The following is a 5,783-nucleotide window of genomic DNA, read 5'->3' as shown; positions in this document are numbered from 1 at the left end:
GATAAAGGAAATGAGACAATGAATCCATTATTTTTCATTTTTTAAAAAACAGCCAGCTTTCAGGAATTCATACAGGAATATTATTTGTTGGTATATTGCTCAATAATATTTGCAAGTTATAATATAGTATACATAATAAGATATAACTTTTCTATTATTAAAAATGATATTGTTATAAGTACCATACAGTATATAATATTAAAAAATAACATAAGTAATGTAAAGTATGCATGAAAAGACTGGAAAGACATACTTTAAAAGACTAGCAGTACTCATCTCTGGGGTGTAACTATGGTTGATTTTTATTTTTCATTTTTGGTTTATCCATATTTTCTAGTTTTCTACATAAACAGCTACACTGTTAGTAAGACAAAAAAGAAAACAAATACTGTCTTCTTCACATGTTTACTTGGAATAAATCAAATGACATCCAAAAAAAAAAAAAAGCCAGCAGTCAATGAAATAAAGGATAATAAGAAGAGATTCTCTGTATTCTTCCATGGAGCTTTCTTCTCTCCTCTACCAGAAGCAAAATACAAAGTGTCCAAATCATGACATATACATGCTCTTTTAGTTCTCTTGGGACAGAACTAGAATGGACAAAATTCTCTTTTCCTTTCTGCCCCTGGCATTCATCATTTATCCACAGGGTATACTTGGTCAAATCTCCACACCTGGCTGGCTTTTCCACCACATAGATGCAAGTGCAAATCCTTATTGTCTTACTGAACCATGGCTTCCATGCATTTCCCAGAAAGAATATGGACAGTTACTCCATTCTTCTGGAAGTCCCAATGCTGCTGATGGATGACAGGGCCTTCCTTAGTGTAGTTCTGAAGGACCTCCTGCTCTTGCCTGATATCAAAGCATATCAGCTGAGGGCTGCCAAAGTGGATCTCCTTCCTGCTGGTGTGCTCTAGGTGCCACTGTTACTGGCTGTCTCTTCAAGTAGCCACCACTACAGGACAGGCTACTATGTCCCCTTCTGCCTGGCAGTCTGCACTAAAGCCAAGTTCAATGTTGTGGAGCTTTCCAGAGAACCTGGCCTGTGCTTAGATGGGTAAATTTCAGGATAGATATTGGACGCAAACCAGAGGAATATCTGACATGCCAGCCTCCTTCGCAGCTGCAAGTGTTCCATGCAGCTTAGCTATGCAGGCTTGCTCAGGGCGAAGGCCTAGGGCTGTACCTGTAGAGGGTTTCTTTGAAGGAGCCCAACCAGGTCTCAGCAATGCAGACCTTGTTCCGTAGATCTCCTGGTCAAGACAGCACCAACATCCTGACTCGGGTAGAGGTGCCCCACCAGAGAGCAGGGGAGAGTTTCAACAGAACTACCCTTGAAGATGATTAACGTTTTTCTTCCAGAATTTTTCAAAAAGTTATTTCCCTCTTTCTATCCTCCATGATTTCCGATGATAAACTAGTCATTAATCATCCATGTTTCTTTCTGTGTAATATATCAGTTTTCAAGAATTATTTTTGTCTTTAGTTTTCTGCAATTTACTATAATGTATATTAGCTTTGGCTTCTTTGTGTTCATTGTGTTTGTTGCTTGTAACCCTCTTGTATATAAATATTTGTCTCATTAAATTTAGGAAAAGTTTAGGTCTTGTTTCTTTAAAAATGTTTCCCTTCTCTTCTGATATTTTTATTTTACATGTTTGATTATTTCATTGAGTCTAAGAGGACACGGTTAATTTTTTTAAACCTTTTCTGTTTTTCACCTTGGTTAACGTCTATTGCACTTTGAGCTCATTCTTTCATCTGTTACGTCCATTTGAGAATTAAGTCTTTCCAGCAAATTTTTAAAATCATAATTATGATGTTCAGTTCTATAACTTCTCCTTTATTTTATTGTTTTTATTTCTCTTTATGAAATTCCCAATTCTCTGCTGAGATATTCATTCACAGAAAACATGTTCTGTTTTATTTCATTGCCCTATTATAATTGCTTCTTTAATATCCAGCATCTGCTTCATCTCCAGTTTGGACACGATTCATTTTCTTTTCTCTTGAGAATATGTTCCATTTTCTTGGCTCTTTGTATGTTGAATAATTTTAGGTTGTATCTTAGTCATTACAGGTGTTCATCATAGAACCTGGATACTGTTATTTTTCTCTCACTGAGTTCTCTTTTTTGTTAACAGGTAATTTTTGTAGCCAATGCCAACCACAGGTTTTTTTCTTGGATAGCAGTTCAGTTTCAGTCCTGATGTTTGGCTGAGACGTTTTGAGCCTTTTTAATACATGTATTTGTCTTGATCAGTCAGGGGTAAGTGGACAGAATGGCAAACTACTCTCTGCCTCTTTCCCTTCTAGCATTACCCTTATTCTCCCCCAACATTCATAGCTTTCTGGCTTTACTTTGGTTTCTTGCACCAGAAAAACTGGTCTTCTATGTGGACCCCTGCCACTGCTGTGTGAGTCATTTAGAATACACTTAGCCCCAAACTGAAAGCCATGGAGTCAGAAACCTACTCACCTAGATCCACATCTCTCCTTTAAGCACACATGCACCACCCATTCATCTGTTTCTCTTCACTTTCAGATTCTATCAGGTAGTTGTCTGTATTATGTCTAGTTTGGAGAATATTTTCTGAAGGAAAAAGGAAACTATCCAGGGTTTATCATACCCACAATTGGAAGTCTATGCTTCAGTTTGTTTTTAAAGTAATTTTGTACCCAGATGCAAAAAGCTTTATTAGGAATATTTTAAAAATCAGCTTTGCAATCTAAACACAATGGAAAGAAGTAGGCAAAAAGGTTATTTTGTTTATTTACTGAAAGAAATCAGTAAGGATAACAAATCAATCAATAAATGTGTGGATGGTAAAGCTTCTCTAATCTGTGTACCTCAAAGTGGAAGCAGAGTGTTACTATTATTAATAATATTATTATCAATATTTATTATTATTTATATAGCAAATATTTATTGAGTACTTATATTTAATGACATGATAATTTAGGTACATTTCAATCACTGTTTTACAGCTGAATAAACTGAAGCACAGAAAGTTAAATAACTTGACCCAAGTCACAGAGTGAAAGAGCCTGGCCAGTTCAGGGGCATCCAAGACCATCACAGCCTGGCTCTTGCTCCTCTGCACCTAACTTTGAAAGAGAGCCCCAGCATGCTGTTGTGTCCAAAATACAGATCATAAGAAGGAGTGGATGATAGTACCATGTGGCAAGTTTCACAGAACTTTTTCATCCTCATTCACAGTTGATGTGGAAATTTAAAATTAGGATGGGGTCAATTACTGAAAAGTTTTAACTTTTGGTTTTTTCTGTACACCTGAGTTCCTGTCATGTGCATTTTGACCTTACTCTTTCACACCAGTTATCAGACCATTGTTATATCATGTGCTTGGTGGCTCTTAGAGAATCACCAAGACTTCTGAGAAGACATTAGATCATTAAGCTAAGAGGCACGGTGTGAGCAGCTGTGAAGCCAAGAATAGTATTGGGCAGGAGAGGAGTGTTCCATGATCTTGCCTTCAAGTCTCGCCGCTGATTGGAATATTTAGAGGAAACATGAGGGTTTTTGTTCATTTCTTTGTTTGTTCTTTGCAGAACTTAAAGGGCTGTGAGGGCTGGCAGCTTCAAGATAAGGGAGAAAATGGAAGTTAGTGTAGTAGGTAAAAAGACATGGGTCATGAAAGGGACTGTGTGCTCATCTGTAATTAAATAAATTCAGCATAGTCTTCCATAATAGTACAACAGAATTATTATTGGAACTGGAAAAGCTTATTCTAAAGTTAATCATAGAAAAATGGAAGAATAAAACCTGTTGAAATTGTTCTAAGAAGGAGTGGGGGAAGAGGGAGAATGATGGAGGGGGTAAATCTAACTGAGATATACTGTAAGCACATATGTGAATATCATAATGTACAACTATTATAGGCTAATATTTTTAAAGTTAAAAAAATTAAAAATTAAAGTTAATCATAGAAAATTCCAAGCAGTAAAACCAAAACATTTCTGAAAAGTAAGAGTACTTATAGATCATTCATTATAACATGTTATAAATCTGTTACAAAACTGTAATTAAAAATAGTGCCACAATGTTATATTAGTCAGCTTTATATTACTATAACAATATACCTAATAAAATCAATTTAAAAGAGGAAAGATTTATTTTTGTTTACAGTTTTAGAGGTTCCAGTTCATGATCAGTTGGCCCTATTGCTTTTTGGGCCTGGAGCAAGGCAGCACACCAAGGCAGGGAGTGCATGACAGAGGAGGCCTGTTTACCTTCTGGCAGCCAGGAAGTAGAGAGAGAAAGAAAGAGAAGCAGTTGTGGCTCCAATATCCCCAAGGGCATGCCCTCAATGACCTAACTTCCTCCCTCTAGTCTCACCTCCTAAAGACTCCACCACCTCCCAATAGTGCCACATGCTGGGGAACAAATCTTCAACACATGGGCCTTTGGGAGATCAAAACTATTGCAACTAGTGCACAGGTAGACTGAACAAAAGAAGAGAATAGAAAGTCTAGAATTAGACACAAATTTGTGTGGTAATTTAGCATGTGATAGAATGGCATTTCAAATCAATATGGGGATTGATTATTTAGTCTAAGATGTTTGAACATCTGGAAAAATAATAATGGAGTCAGCATACTACACAGCCTATGTCAAAATAAATGCTAGAAATTCAGATGAATAAAAGCTTTAAATGTCAAAAATAAAACAGAAATTCTAGAAGAGATCATGATTTTTTTGTTGGAAAAATAATTACAAAATGAGGAGATATTTATCAGGTTGATGCAATTTCAGAAGACAGACTTTTTGGTAAATTTAATGATATAAAACTATTCCTTGCAGGGGGAGGTGAATGGAGAGGCTAAAGGAGGTTAAACTTGATTGATGTACTTTATATGCTTGTAAGAAAAAGAGAACATTGAAACCTGTTGAAGTCATTTTAAGTAAGGGGGAAGGGAATGAGGGAGAATGATGGTGTGTGTGAATCTAACTAAGATGCATTGTAAGCATGTATGGAAATGTCACAATGAAACTCCTTGTACAATGACTACATGGCAATAAAAATGTTTAAAAAAAGAAAAAAAAAAAACCTGTTCCTCATAGAGAAAAATGCCATGAGAAAATCAAGAGTTAAGACAATGTCAAGCTCCCATGAAAACAAATAAGCAAAACCTCATTTCACAGACAAAAGGCTGATTAATTTATATAGAGAAAGACCAGCAACAAAAGAGAATATGGCTAAAAGAAAGGGTAAGCAGTCTATCAAAGAAATAAGTATATATGAGGATATGTTCAACATCACTTGTAATATGTGAGAGGCAATCAGAATTACCATAACCCTTGGGTTTTCATTTTATGTGTAAACAAAAGCTCCCAGCAGGTTAGTGACCTGAAGGAATGTGAGTCAGGTTACTGCGAAGACACCTGCACACCCATGTTTATTGCAGCACTCTTCACAATAGCCAAGCTATGGAAACAGTCAAGATGCCCTGCTACTAACAAATGGATTAAGAAAATGTATTTATACACAATGGAATTTTACTTAGTCACAAAGAAGAATGAAATTTTGTCATTTGTAAGTAAATGGGTGGAACAGGAAAACATCATTTTAAGTAAATCTATTCAGGCTCAGAAGGCCAAAAGTCTCATGTTCTCCCTCATATGCAGATTATAGACCAAAATAAATGCAGCAATATTATTGGACATGGGTCACACTAAAGGGAGGCCATGCACGGGAGGGATCGGGCAAGGGAAAGAAACCAAAAACTTGAATGTGGTTGATGTGCTCACTGTTCAGGAA

General features: G+C 36.3%; 1 pseudogene; it reads right to left on the bottom strand.

Annotated features, from left to right (window-relative positions):
• Nucleotides 1-635: 635 nt before the first annotated feature.
• Nucleotides 636-1,141, bottom strand: LOC109701572 (polypeptide N-acetylgalactosaminyltransferase 15 pseudogene; annotated as a pseudogene).
• Nucleotides 1,142-5,783: the final 4,642 nt, after the last annotated feature.

Source organism: Castor canadensis, chromosome 3, assembly GCF_047511655.1.
Source record: "Castor canadensis chromosome 3, mCasCan1.hap1v2, whole genome shotgun sequence".
Taxonomy (NCBI): Eukaryota; Metazoa; Chordata; class Mammalia; order Rodentia; family Castoridae; genus Castor; species Castor canadensis.
Note: the sequence above shows the minus strand (reverse complement) of the source record. Positions and strands in the feature narration are given on the sequence as shown.